Genomic DNA, 15,208 nt, shown 5'->3' with positions numbered 1-15,208 from the left:
ATGTTATATGTAATACGATTCAAATTATTCTGTGCATTGCTGAATTTTTTTTGAATTTGCTGCTCAAAGATATTACTGTTTATATATTAGTGTTTCAGTTGATGCTTTCATGTGGAAATTACAGAATTCTTAATTTCATTATTGTATTGTTGCTAAGGAACTTTCACACTGATTTGTGTGCAGTGGTCCCAGTTTGAGACTGGAGTACTTGCTTTGAGCAACGTCACAGACTAAAACTATACTGTGAGTTCATTCATGAGATGTGGACATCGCTGGGCTAGGCCAGCATTTATTGCCATCCCTAATTGCCCTTGAGAAGGTGGCAGTGAGCTGCCCTCTTGAACCACTGCAGCCCATGTGGCGTAGGTACATTCACAGTGCTGTTAGGGAGGGAGTTCCAGGATTTTGACCCAGCGACCTTCAACGAATGGTGATATATTTCCAAGTCAGGATGGTGAGTGGCTTGGAGGGGAATTTCTAGGTGGTGGTGTTCCAGATGTCTGCTGCCCTTATCCTTCTAGATGGTAGCGGTTGTGGGTTTGGAAGGTGCTGCCTAAGGAGCCTTGGAACTAAGGTGAGTTCCTTCAGTGCATCTTGTAGATGGTACATACTGCCATTATGTGTCAATGTTGGTGGGAGTGAATGTTTGTGGATGGGGTGCCAATCAAGCGGGCTGCTTGTCCTGGATGGTGTCAAGCTTCTTGAGCGTTGTTGGAGCTGCATTCATTCAGGAAAATAAATTAAAGCCATTTGTTCAAGGCAAATTGAGAGTTCTCTGAACTAATGGAGAGGATGGATGAGGGTCATGTGGTTGATGTGTATATGGATTAGATAAAATATCACATCATGGACTTGTTAGCAAAATTGAAACCCATGGGATAAAGGGAAAGTAGGTGGACGGATATCAAATTCGCTACAGTACAGAAAGTAGAGAGTAGTGATAAATGGCTGTTGTTCAGACTGGACTATGCAGTAACTTCCCCAGGTGTCAGTGTTGTGATGACAGCTCCTTTTCATATGTATTAATGACCCAGACTTGGGTATACAGGGCATAATTTCAGGATTTGCATATGATACAGACTTTTGAAATGTAACAAACAGTGACGGGGGGTTGGGTCGTACAGATATTAGGAGGTTTGGCAGACTGGTGAAATGGATAAACACCATGGCTGACGAAATTTAGAACAGAGAAGTGAAAAGTGATGCATTTTTCTGGGAAGAATTAGGAGAGGCAATATAAACAAAATGGTACAGTTTTAAATAGGGTGCAGAATCAGGGAGATTTGGAGTGTACATACACAAAGTCTTTGAACAAGCTGTTTAAAAAGCATAAGGGATCCTTGGCTTTATAAGGGGCATATAGAGTACAGAAGCAAGGAAATTATGCTGACCCTTTCTAAAATACTGGTTGAATTTTGCCTACCACGTTTTAGGAAGGATGTTGAGCGCTTTTTTAACTTTATTCTTTCATGGGTGTGGTTGTGGCTGGTTAGGCCAATATTTATTGCCCATCCCTAATTGCCTTTGAGAAGGTGGTGGTGAGCTGCGGGCCATATGACATAGGTACAACCACAATGCTGTTTGGAAGGGAATTCCAGGATTTGGACTTAGAGGGTGCAGTGGAGATGTACTAAAATGATCTCTAGGATGAAAGACTTCAATTATGTGGAAAGACTAGCAAAGTTGGGGGCCCTTAAACTTAGGGTACAGAAGATTAAGTGGAGACTGTTCAAAATCATGAATGGTTTTGATAGATTAAGGGGAAGCTGTTTCCATTGGCAGAAAGATCAGTAAGCAGAGGACACAGATTTAAGATAACTGATGAGAGAGTGAGAGGCAATGTGAAGAAAGAAAACTTACTCGCTAAGTTATGATCTGGAATGTACTGTATGAAAGTAGGATAGCAAATTCAATAATATCTTTCAAAAGGGAGTTGAATAAGTACTTAAAAAGATGGAATGTGATGGATATAGGAAAAGACACCAGAGAAAAACCAGCAGTTCCACAACTTCATCGAATAGGTGCTCTCCAGCATTTCCACACGGTGCAGAAACGAAATGGAACATATCCCGAGACACCATCTACAATATTGCACTCTCAACATATGGGAAGCAAGAGCAGAAAAATACTGACTGGTTCGAGGCTAACATCATTGATAGAAGCTGTCATTGAAGCCAAGCAGTCCACTTTCATTAATTGCAAGAGAGATCCACACGAGAAGACTCTAAATGTACTGGGAGCTATTCGAAGTAAAGCCCAACAGACTGCAAGGTGGTGCGCCAATCACTACAGGTTACAACTTAACCAGAATATCCAGGTGTCCTTTGATACAAGAAATGCTAGGGGCATTTATGACTGGATCAAAATGGCAACAGGCCCATCAGCAAAGAAAACAGCTCAGTTGAAAACTGAGTTATCACCGACTGCAATAAACAGTTGAAAAGTTGGGTAGAATACTACCTTGACTTTTACCCTCGGGAGAACACTCTCACTGAGGAAGCTCTAGATGTTAGATAAAGCCTGCTGTTCATGGAAGTACTGGATATTGAACCAACAGTGGAGGAGCTCAGCAAAGCTATTGACTCACTTGCCATGGATAAAGCTCCAGGTGCTGATGCGAAACAGCCTGAATTCATCAAGCATGGGGAAACCAGCACGCCTGTAGCATTTGCTTGAACTTTTCTGTCTCTGCTGGAGGAAGGGGCCAATACCGCAAGATATGCATGATGCAAAGGTTGTGTCCTTGAAAAGAACAAAGGTGACAGTAGTGATTGCAACAACTATTGAGACATCTCCCTGCTGCGCATCTTAGGAAAAGTATTTGCCTGTGTTGCCCTTGTCAGACTGTAGATCCTTGCTCAGTGCATCTACCCTGAATACCAGTGTGGCTCCAGAACTGGAAAATCTACAAATGACATGATTTTTTAGTCCAGTAACTTAATATTTGCTCGTGGCATTTCTCTTTGTTTCCATCAGTCTCACGAAGGCATTCGACTATGTGAGCAGAGGCGATCTATTTAGGCTGCTGGAGAAAATTGGCTGCCCACTGAAGCTGCTCAATGTGATCTCCTCTTTCCATGACACGATGGGTAAAACCAGCCTTTGAGATCTGCAGTGGGGTCAAATAGGGTTGTATTCTGGCACTCGTTAGCATATTCTCTTTGCGGCTGGTATATGCCTTCAGGTCATCTACAGAGGGTGTAAACTTACATACCAGAACTGACAGAAAACTGTTCAGCCTTGCTTGCCTTAGATGCAAGACAAAGGTGCGCGAAGTCCTCATCAGAAAGTTGCCACATGAGCATTCCACACCAAAGATCACTTTGAGCAGCAATGGACAGACTCTCATGACTGTGAAGAGCTTGGTTCCATCAGCATCAAGAAGTCAAAGGCTATGGTCCAGGATGTTGCCACACTGCCATCTGTCACCATTGACAATGTGACGCTTTAGTTTGTTGATAGCTTCAGATATCTAGGCTCCACAACCACCATAAATCTGTCACTTGATTCTGAAATCAGCACATGCATCTCAAATGCCGCAGCTATGTCCAAGCTGAGTAAGAGAGCGTGGAATAGCAGCAGCCTAACTGAAAACACTAAATTGCAAGTCTACCAAGCCTGCATCCCCAGTGCACTCCTCTCCAGTGGTTAGACTTGGACTGCATATGTCAGGTAGAAGAAAAGACTGGAACAGTTTCCACCTTTGCTGTCTCGGATGTAACCTTGGCGGTTTTGGCAGGGCAAGGTCACCTTGGAGCATGCTAATTTCATCAGCATGCACTCAATGAAGTCTCCTCTGGCTTGGCCATGCTTACAGGATGGATGATAGTTGATGGTTGTAGACCCAAAGACCTACTGTATGGTGAACTGGCCACTATATCACAACCTCCTGGGCATCATAACTACCTGGGAGGGGGCAATCAATTTTTTTACCAAAACTGCTGTCTTTTGGTAAAGGTATAGTTTAAAGGGGAGTATGTTTTATTCACGGTGTGAAGAGATTTAACTTTTGAGTAATGTGGGTTATGATTATGTATAGTATATGATTGTGGAATTATGGAAATTATTCTCTTCGCTTAGAGGGTGAAATTGATTAGAACAAATTAATTATTGAACCTTGACAGACATGAATCATGCAATTTCTCCACTTCTAGAGGTGATTTTTTTTTTATTCATTCATGGGATGTGGGCTTTGCTGGCTGGGTCAGCATTTATTGCCCAACTCTAGTTGCCCTTGAGAAGGTGGTGGTGAGCTGCCTTCTTGAACTGCTGCAGTACATGTGGTGAAGGTGCAACCACAGTGCTGTTAGGAAGGGAGTTCCAGGATTTTGACCCAGCGACAGTGGAGGAACAGTGATATATTTCCAAATCAGGATGGTGAGTAACTTGGAGGGCAACTTCCAGGTGGTGGTATACCCATCTATCTGCTGCCCTTGTCCTACTAGGTGGTAGTGGCTGTGGATTTGGAAGGTGCTGTCGAAGGAGCCTTGGTAAATTCCTGCAGTGCATCTTGTAGACGGTACACACTGCTGCTACTGTGCGTCAGTGGTGGAGGGAGTGAATGTTTGTGGATGTGGTGCCAATCAAGCGGGCTGTTTTGTCCTGGATGGTGTCAAGCTTTTTGAGTGTTATGGGAACTGCACTGATCCAGGCAAGTGGAGAGTATTCCATCACATTCCTGACTTGTGCCTTGTAAATGGTGGACAGGCTTTGGGGAGTCAGGAGGTGAGTTACTGGTCGCAGGATTCCTAGCCTCTGTCTTGCTCTTGTAGTCACAGCATTTATATGGCTCATCCAGTTCAGTTTCTGGACAATGGTAACCACCAGGATGTTGATAATGGGTGATTCAGTGATGGTAATGCCATTGAACATCAAGGGGCAATGGTTGGATCCTCTCTTGTTGGGGATGATCATTGCCTGACACTTGTGTGGCGTGAATGTTACTTGCTACTTGTCAGCCCAAGCCTGGATATTGACCAGGTCTTGCTGCATTTGGGCATGGACTGCTTCAGTATATGAGGAGTCGAGAATGGTACTGAACATTGTGCAATCATCAGCGAACATCCCCACTTCTGATCTTATGATGGAAGGAAGATGAAGCAGCTGAAGATGGTTGGGTCGAGGATACTACCCTTAGGAATCCCTGCAGTGAGGTCCTGGAGCTGAGGTGACTGGCGTCCAGCAGCCACAACCATCTTCCCTTGTGCTAGATATGACTCCAACCAGCGGAGAGTTTTCCCCCTGATTCCCATTGACTCCAGTTTTGCTAGGGCTCCTTGGTGCCACACTTGGTCAAATGCGGCCTTGATGTCAAGGGCAGTCACTCTCACCTCACCTCAGGAGTCCAGCTCTCTTGTCCATGTTTGAACCAAGGCTGTAATGATGTCAGGAGCTGAGTGGCCTGGCAGACCCCAAACTGGGCATCAGTGAGCAGGTTATTGCTAAGCAAGTGCTGTTTGATGACCCTTTCCATTTCTTTACTGATGATGGAGAGTGATAATTGGCCAGGTTGGATTGTCCTGGTTTTTCTGTACAGGACATACCTGAATAATTTTCCACATAGCCGGGTGGATGCCAGTGTTGTCGCTGTACAGCTTGGCCAGGGGCGCAGCAGGTCCTGGAGCGCAAGTCTTCAGTACTATTGCTGGAATATTGTCATGGCGCATAGCCTTTGCACTATCCAGTGCCTTCAACCATTTCTTGAATTGGTGAAGACTGGCATCGGTGATGCTGGGGACCTCTGGAGGAGGCCGAGATGGATCATCCACTTGGCACTTCTGGCTGAAAATTGTAGCAAATGCTTCAGCTTTATATTTTGCACTGATGTGTTGGGCTCCTCCATCACTGAGGATAGGGATATTTGTGGAGCTGCCTCCTCCAGTGAGTTGTTTAATTGTCCTCCACCATGGATGTGGCAGGACTGTAGAGCTTAGATCTGATCTGTTGGGTGTGGGATTGCACAGCTCTGATTATCACTTGCTGCTTATGCCGTTTGGCACACAAGTAGTCCTGTGTTATCGCTTCACCAGGTTGGCACCTCATTTTTAGGTATGCCTGGTGCTGCTCCTGGCATGCTGTCCTTCACTCTTCATTGGACCAGGGTTGATCCCTGGCTTGATGGTAATGGTTGAGTGGGGGATATGCCAGGCTATGAGGTTACAGATTGTGTTCGTGTACAATCCTGCTGATGGCCTACAGCACCTCATGGATGCTCAGTCCTGAGTTGCTAGATCTGTTCGAAACCTACCCCATTTAGCACGGTGGTAGTGCCACAAAACATGATGGAGGGTTTCCTCAATGTGAAGGTGGGACTTCCTCTCCACAACGACTGTGCAGTGGTCACTCCTACCGATACCACCATGGACAGATGCATCCATGGCAGGCAGGTTGGTGAAGATGAGGTCAATTATGTTTTTCCCTCTTGTTGGTTCCCTCACCACCTGCTGCAGACCCAGTCTAGCAGGTATATCATTTTGGATTTGGCCAGCTCGGTTACAAGTAGCTCCACGGTTACAAGTAGGTACCAAGCCGCTCTTGGTGATAGACATTGAAGTCCCCCACTCAGAGTACATTCTGCACCCTTGCCACCCTCAGTGCCTCCTCCAAGTGGTGTTCAACATGGAGGTGCACTGATTCATCAGCTGAGGGAGGGCGGTATGTGGCAACCAGCAGGCTTGCAGCCTATGTTTGCCCTGATGCCATGAGACTTCATGGGGCCCAGAGTTGACGTTGAGGACTCTCAGGGCAACTCCCTCCCAACTGTATACCACTGTGCCGCCACCTCTGCTGGGTCTGTTCTGCCGGTGAGACAGGACATACCTGGAGATGGTGGTGGTGTCAGGGACATTGATTCTGTGAGGATAATTATATTAGGCTGTTGCTCTACTGGTCTGTGGGCACTAACCCCCAGATGTTAGTAGGCAGGACTTTGCAGGGTTGACAGGGCTGAGATTGTTGTTGTCGTTTCCGTTGCCTAGGTCGATGCCGCGTCCTGTTTCATTCCTTTTTTTGTAACCTTATAGCGGTTTGATACAACTGAGTGGCTTGCTAGGCCATTTTAGAGGGCGTTTAAGAGTCAACCAATTGCTGTGAGTCTGGAGTCACATGTAGGCCAGACCAGGTAAAGATGGAAGATTTCCTTCCCTAAAGGGCATTAGTGGACCAGATGGGTTTTTACAACAATCGACAATGGTTTCATGATCATCATTAGACTTTTAATTTCAGATTTTTATTGAATTCAAATTCCACCATCTGCCGTGGCGGGATTCCAACCCAAGCCCCCAGAGCATTACCCTGGGTCTCTGTTACCCTAGTCCGGTGCCAATACCATTACGTCATCACCTCTCCAGAAGATCAATTTCTGTATTCCGTTTGTCATGTTTGTGTAAAATCCTTAATTCTGTATATAACTCTGGATTCTTAATGTCACTAATATGAAAAGGGAATTGAACAAGGGAGGCTGTAACTTTGCATGGGATGCCACTTCTCTTGCAAGTAATGAATTGATTTTGAAATGAGAGGCTGGCAGGTACAGATGTTCAAAGCATATTTTCCTGGTTTTTGCAGTCAGCGGTGAGTGAACGGCATTCACTTCATTACGCTTGCACTTGCCCATTGTGGGCTTTTGCATTGTGATTTACGGTTATCAGTCAAATCAACATAGTGTCCTTGACAGGGGACATTGGGTCTCATGTGAAAAGAAACAAAATTTTTCCAAAGTTAGAACCAAAGACTTAGAGAAAGTAAGAAAAGGCCATTACTTTAGAAAATAAATTGGCTGTGTGGTAGAGAGCGAAGAGAATTGCTGTAGACTGCAGGGAGATATCAATAGACTGGTCAGGTGGGCAGAAAAGTAGCAAATGGAATAAAACCTGGAGAAGTGTGAGGTGATTCATTTGGGGAGGGCATCAAGGCGAATGATTACACAATAACAGGGAAAATACTGAGAGATGTAGAGGAAGTGAGGGACCTTGGAGTGAATGACCACAGGTTCCTGAAGGTCACAGGACAGGTTGATAATGTGATTAAGAAGGCATATGGAGTCCTTTCATTTATTAGCTGATGCATGGAATATAAGAGGAGGGAGGTTATGTTGGAACCATATAAAACATTAGTTAGGCCACAACTTTACTTGTGTGCAGTTCTGGTCACCTCATTACAGAAAGAATGTCATTGCATTAGAGAGGGTACAGAGGAGACTTAGGAGGATGTTGCCACGACTGGAGAATTGTAGCCATAAGGAAAGATTAGATAGGCTGGGGTTGTTCCCCTTGGAACAGAGAAGGCTGAGGGGAGATTTGATTGAGATATACAAAAATGTGAGAGGCCTGGATTGAGTGGATGGGAAGGGTCCATTCATTTTAGCAGAGAGGTCAGTGACTAGGGGGAATAGATTTAAAGTGATTGGTGGAAAAGTTAGAGGGGAGCTGAAGAAAATCTTCCCTTGGAGGGTTGTGAGGGTCTGGAGCTCATTGCTTGAAAGGGTAGTAGAGGAAACGCTCTACTCATTTGAAAATATGCACTTCAAGTGCCATAATCTGCAGGGCTATGGGAAGTGGGATTAGGCTGGGTGGTTCATTTTTTGGCTAGTGCAGACACGGTGGGCCAAGTGATCTCTTTGTGTCCCATAAACCTTCTATGATTCTATGATTTTAATTCAATGTAAAATCTTATGCAGAAGGTGAATTAAAGCAACTGAAAGATGTGATTGAGAGAGGGCTAATGGACAAGAAAATAAAAAAATAAATTCGTAACTATATATAAAATGAACGGAATGTTACAATTAATTTGCCACTATACAATTTATTGACTTCTGCTATGGGGAAAGTGAGTGATAGGTTTTCTTGCTGTGCACTAAAAATATCATTGACTGCAATTGTTTATGGCTTCAGCACTATTTTAACACATTGCAGGAAAAGTGATAGGCAGAGAGTGGCCTTGGAACAGAGTGCACTGCAAACAGTATAAAAGTTGGAAATTTGTTTCTGAAGGGGAAGGAGGATATTCAGTATTCAATAGTTGTAGTAATTCATGTTATAGATAAACATTTAGATCAGCCATGATTGTATGGAATGGCAAAGCAGGGTTGAAGAGCCGGAAACCTGCTCCTATTTCTTATGTTCTTAGTCTGAAGGAATGTGAGTCCACACTTGTAAAAGTTAATTTTCAGCTCCAGAGTGGTTGTCTGGCTGTAAAATTGTGTTAAAAATTCATTTACACTTGTGCGGACATGCCTTAACTCTTTCAGGTGAGTTTATTGGGCATCCAGAGGCTCTATACAGCAACTTCAAGGCATTTGGGTGTTTGAAAGCTGGGTCTCTGTGAGGTACTGATGTAGTGAAACTTGTGGATGAACAGGGTAAGCTGGACAGCAGTTTTCTAATTTCCGTGCATGTGCAGATGCCAGAAGTTGGTATCAATTTACTTTCTTAATAATGGTGAATGCTGAGAGGCCCGATTTTGTCGTAAGAATACAGTGAGGCTGTGTATGTCAAAATAGCTAATTCCATGAACACAACTGCTACCATCTCTATCCAGCTCTATGAGTCATTGCCACATAATGTTCAGATATCATATTTTGCAACAGGAATTGTGGCAGTTCGACAGTAGGTTTTATATTTTAATTTTGGGGCCATTTGCATTAGACATTGGACCAAACAGTCTATTTCCAAACAGTTCTGCCGAAGGGCCATGAAGGCTCGAGGCGTTAGCTGATTTCTTCTCCGCCGATGCTGCCGGACCTGCTGGGTTTTTCCAGGTAGTTCTGTTTTTGTTTTGGATTTCCAGCATCCGCAGTAGCTTTTAGCTTTTTGTTTTTAGTCTATTTCTGATGTTACAGCTTTTGATAATTTTAACATATAAGCTGTTTCTGGATTATTCTTGTAGTTTATTTTAAATTTTTAGTCATTAATTCCCACTGTGTAGTTACATTCCTAATAATCTTTACTGTGTTTTTTTTACAAGACTTCCCAGCGTTATTTCCCAAAATCTCATGATTTTTTCAAATCTTGTGAGACTTGATTCTACGTGCCTCTTTAGCCACTTAAATAAAGTTCACATCTGGAGAGACCTGTAGTCTATGTGACCTCTTGTCTACATAGAATCAGAGAATTTACAGCACAAAAACCGGCATTCAGCACAACTGCTCTGTGCCAGTGCTTATGCACTGCACAAGTTTCCTCGAATCTCTCTTCATAAAAATATATGAATACATTTCTCCTCTGCTTGCTGTTTACCATTTGTTCATTCTTTCCCCCTTTTTTAAAATTTAATTTTAGTGATGTGAACATCATCGGTCGCTGGCGTATATTGCCCATCCTTAGTTACCTTGAGAAGATGGGGATACAACTGAGAGTGCCTTGTTAGGCTAGAAACCTCTTAACCCAAAGAGTGTTAAGAAGTAGAATTTGTCACCACAGTGAATGGTTGAAGCAAATGGGATAAATGCATTTAAGGGGAAACTAGATAAGTGTATGAGGGAGAAAGGAATAGATGTTTACGACAGGGTTTGAATTGAAAAAAGATGGGGGTAGGCATAAATGGAGCATAAATACAGCATGGACTGGTTGGGCCGAATGGCCTGTTTGTGTGCCATATATCCTATGTAATACTATGCTGATATGTGATTCGGGTCGGGTGGAGGTTAGACTTGCTAAGGACAGTAGGTTTGCTTTCCCAAAGAATCAGTTGAGTTTTTACAGCAATCTGGCAACGTTATGGTAACTTTGACTATATGAGCTTTTTAAGCTGATTTCAAATTCTCAAAGTGCCTTAATGGGGTTTGAACTTGCATTATGGTCCAGGTGTCTGGATAGTTAGTCAAGTAATGTAACTACAGAACTACCATAACCTTTCTCTCTCATTCTTCCACCTTTCCTCCATGCACTCTGTTCCTTTGCAAATACTGTACATAATGCACCATACGCATTTTCAGATCTAACCTTAAAAGGCTGTGTTGAACCTGAAACTGGAAAGCACAGTTCAATTCCCATTGTGCCTGACCTTCATCAGGGAAAACCAGTGTCAGAATTATCTCAAAGTTGGGAAGATTTTTTTCTACTTGTTCGGATCTTGTGCCGATCTGTCTGTATATTTTCATGATAGAATATGGTAACCCCATTGTGAGACTACATGGTGAATCTGTCGTTACCCTCTTGATGCTACATGGACCTATCCATGTGATGAGGATTGCCTACTATACAGAGCCTTGCTGTTCAAAGTTAGGAAGTTGAGAACCAATATTTGGTTGTCATGTGATGCAGCATTTGTACACACATTCAAGTACTTGTGTCCAGTTGTCTAATTTGAAAGTAGTGCAGAGTTGGTAGAAGAATTAGTCAAGCAAGTTTTGGCATGCTTACTGTATAAGTTGACCTTTTGAAGCCTCCAAAAACCCCTCCAAAACAAGGTCGACATATATGCCGAGTATAGAAGCAAACCGCGGGCGTGGGTGGTCGTCATCTTTGTAGTTCACCATGTGGGGTCTGCACTGTGTGGGTGTGTCTTAAACTCCCGCGCATCGTCACTCAGCCTGTATCAAGGTAAAACATCCACTTCTGGGATGAAAAATTGAAGCCGGCTACTAATGCAAGTAGAGCATGTGGTGGAAGGAAAGTGGTGGGGGTGGATGGGGGGAGTGGGGCGTAGGTTGAATTATATGCCGATTATGTGCAAAAACATGATTTTTGGGGCTGAAAAATATGGGGTCATCTTATTTGCTGCAATTTATGGTAGCTATTACAAAATGCAAAATAATAGCCCATGATATCTTTCAACTATTGTTCGTAAATTTGTTTTTTTGCATTTCAATGTGAAATGTTGCATGGTACAAAAATCATGAAAAATGGCTTAATTTTTAATTTAGTTATGCAATAATATTTCAAGTAGCAAGTCTGATTTGCTCAACTTTACTGAACTATATTGCATCACATCAGTGGCTGTTAGGTTTCATATGCGGGATGAGGAATTGCATGTTAATAGCACATGGCTGTAGTTACTTCACTGTCTTTTGATGTCTTTTATTTTAAACACAGATATAATGTGCAGGGAATTGACCATGTGGTTTACTTAGCTTTTCCTTGTTTGGATACACTTACTGATAGATTATGTTTTGTTCCTAATTGATGTAACTATTGCATCCAGTTAATGCAATCTAATGTCCGTAGCATTGCTTCACCAAACTGGCACATACTCAGAAGATGAGCAGTCAATCACTAAATGTTTGTTTATTTTGGGATGTGTTTGCTATTCTAAGAGTCTGACAGAGTTTCTTGCTTCACGGGGCAACTGCTATTAGCCCTCATACAGGGGACATAACTGACTTGTTTGAGCTATTGTAGATTGTTTTGTGAGAAAACGTGTAGGCTAATTTGAGCGTGGCTAGTATTTCCGTGTTTTATTGAATGTGGTTGCAGCTTACCCTGGTCTAAAGGTGCTTTTGTCAGAAATTGCTGCCATTTTTGGTAATACAGGTTTCTTATTGATATTATGTGATTACTTAGCTAATTTATTTACATAAAGAAGGGTTTGGTGACATGGAAGATGAATGCATTCCTGTTGGCTTTGTTGATCCAGTTAAAACTTCAAAAATTTTAAAGAGTGTTGAAGGAACATTTAGGAATTCTAACAGGAAATTTAAATATATTAAATATTTGCAAAGACCGACATGAGAAACGATCATGAATTCCGGTTTAAGTTTTGCATTTGTATGAAAGTGATGCGTTCAAGTATTCTAAGAGTGCATGCATTTTATTCTTCCAACATATATTTTTTGAAAAAGGAAATACCAATCGCTGTATCTTCCAGTATTTGGTGTTGCTGCTAATTTTGTTGAGGCATTTCATTAATGTTATTTGTGAGTCAAATTGTTCAAGAATTCCATCAGAACCACAGATTTGTATTAAAGTTTGTAATTCATTCCAATGCTGTGTATGAGGTCATATAACAGTTGATCTTAGCCAAAATTCTCAGACTTGATTTGAACTGAAGTATTCCGTTCTACTTAAATACAAAAGGAAGTCCAGCGGAACATTGCTCAATTTCCGTATAGTGATTGAACATTAAGTATCTCCATGTCTGTATGGGTATTGCAGTCACCTAATTGATAGACAGAGTCAATAACTAGCACTACATTGACCATAACTTTCCAATCTTTCTTAGACGTAGGTGGTGGCAGGGGACTTGAGAATTTCAAATGTTAAACCCTTGTTCAAAAAACGATGTGAAGATAAACTCAGTAGCTACAGGGCAGTCAGTTTAACCTCGGTGGTGGGGAAGCTTTTACAAACAATAATACGGGACAAAATTGATAGTTATTTTCGGCAAATACAAGTTAATAAAGGGAATGTGACCATCGCCCCTTGACATTCAATGTCATTACCATCGTTGACTCCCCCACTATCAACATCTTGAGGATTACCATTGACCAGAAACTGAACTGGACTAGCCGTATAAATACTGTGCCTACAAGAGCAGGTCAGAGGCTAGGAATCCTGTGGCGAGCAACTCACACCCCCTGACCCCCCAAAGCCTGTCCACCACCTACAAGGCACAAGTCAGGAGTGTATGATGGAATGCTCTCCATTTGCCTGGATGAGTGCAGATCCAAAACACTCGGGAAGCTTCACTCCATCCAAGACAAAGGAGCCCGCTTGATTGGCACCGCATCCACAAACATGCACTCCCTCCACCACCAATGCATAGTGGCAGCAGTGTGTGCCATCTACAAGATGTCACTGCATGAACTCATGAAGGCTCCTTAGGCAGCACCTTACAAACCCACAACACTACCATCTAGAAGGACAGGGGCAGCAGATAGATGGGAACACCATCACCTGGAAGTTCCCCTCCAAGTCACACACCATCCTGACTTGGAAATATATCGCTGTTCTTTCACTCTCGCGGGGTCAAAATCCTGGAACTCCCTCCCAAAAAGCACTGTGCGTGTACCTCCACCAGATGGACTGCAGCGGTTCATGAAGGCAGCTCATCACCAGCACCTCCAGGGCAGTTGGGGATGGGCAATAAATGCTGACCTAGCTGGCGACACCCATATCTCATGAATGAATAAAAAAAAAAGCTTTTTGTCTTTCATTCATTAGGGCAGGTCGCAAGAATGCCAATAGTAAAGGGAACAACAACTTATACTGCATAAGAGAGTACTGATTGGTTGGCAAGTAGATTCTGGTAGATGCGTTGCCATGACGAATGTACCAGGGAACATTCCCTGGTTCATTCCCCATGATAATGCCTTCACCAATCAGTCAACCCGTCTGGTTTGAATTTGAATAAAAGCTTGGCAGTTAACCCTGCCCTAGTGTATTCTCCAAGGCAATGCCGCTACCAATCAGAGTTCACTTGTCAACCAATAAGCACTTTCTTCTCATGCAGTATAAATTGTTGTTCCCTTTACTATTGGGTATTCTTGTGAACTGCCCTGATGAGTGCAAGTCGAAAAGGCTTGACGTCACGTCTCTTTTTTTCAGCAATACTCAATTTTTGTAGGACCAAAAGATTAATTCCTTGAGCAGTGGGGGGAAATGTTGTAGTCCTACAGAGGTTACAGAAATGGGGGCGAGCCTATGAAGGGATTTGAACATGAGGATAACAATTTAGAGGCTTCCCAGGGAGCATTGGAATGGTTCAATCTGGTGGAGACAAAGGCATGGATGCTGCTTGATGAACAGATAAATTGAGGTATGGACAGAGATTAGTGATTTTTTAGGTGGTGGATATAGGCTATCTGTGATGAGGTGCTGTGAGTTTACAAGCTCTACTTGGGGTCAGAAGCTGCTAAGTTTGCGAACATTTAGCTCCAGCCTGAGACAGTGGCTATGGATGGAGATGGAATCACAGTTGAGGGTACAGAGCTTGTGGTGGGTGTGCTGCAAATGATGGCTTCAGTCTTCCCATTGTTTAACAGGAGCAAATGTTACTTTTTCCAGCTGAGATGTAGGACAAGTATCCTAGTGACAAAGAGACAGTGAAAGGGTCGAGAGAAGCAGTGGACAATTAGAGCTGGGTTTCATCCCCATATTCATAGAACCTAATGCCAAACCTTCAGCTGATGTTGCTGAACTTGTAGCATGTAAATGAGTAAGAAGAGGGAGCCAAGGATGGAATCTTGGGGGACTACTTGTGTCCTGGATTGGCTCATAAATTTAATGGGTGTCATAACTTTCTGGAAGCTGACCCAGAGCTATTCAACTCT

The 15,208-nt window shown here is 43.0% G+C and overlaps 1 protein-coding gene across 4 annotated transcripts in view; it reads left to right on the top strand.

Annotated features, from left to right (window-relative positions):
* The window catches only part of vps13b (vacuolar protein sorting 13 homolog B), a 1,109,808-nt gene that overhangs the window by 53,296 nt on the left and 1,041,304 nt on the right, over nt 1-15,208 (top strand). The gene's annotated exons all lie outside the window — the stretch shown is intronic.

Source organism: Cetorhinus maximus, chromosome 4 (assembly GCF_964194155.1).
Source record: "Cetorhinus maximus chromosome 4, sCetMax3.hap1.1, whole genome shotgun sequence".
In the NCBI taxonomy this organism is placed as follows: Eukaryota; Metazoa; Chordata; class Chondrichthyes; order Lamniformes; family Cetorhinidae; genus Cetorhinus; species Cetorhinus maximus.
Note: the sequence above shows the minus strand (reverse complement) of the source record. Positions and strands in the feature narration are given on the sequence as shown.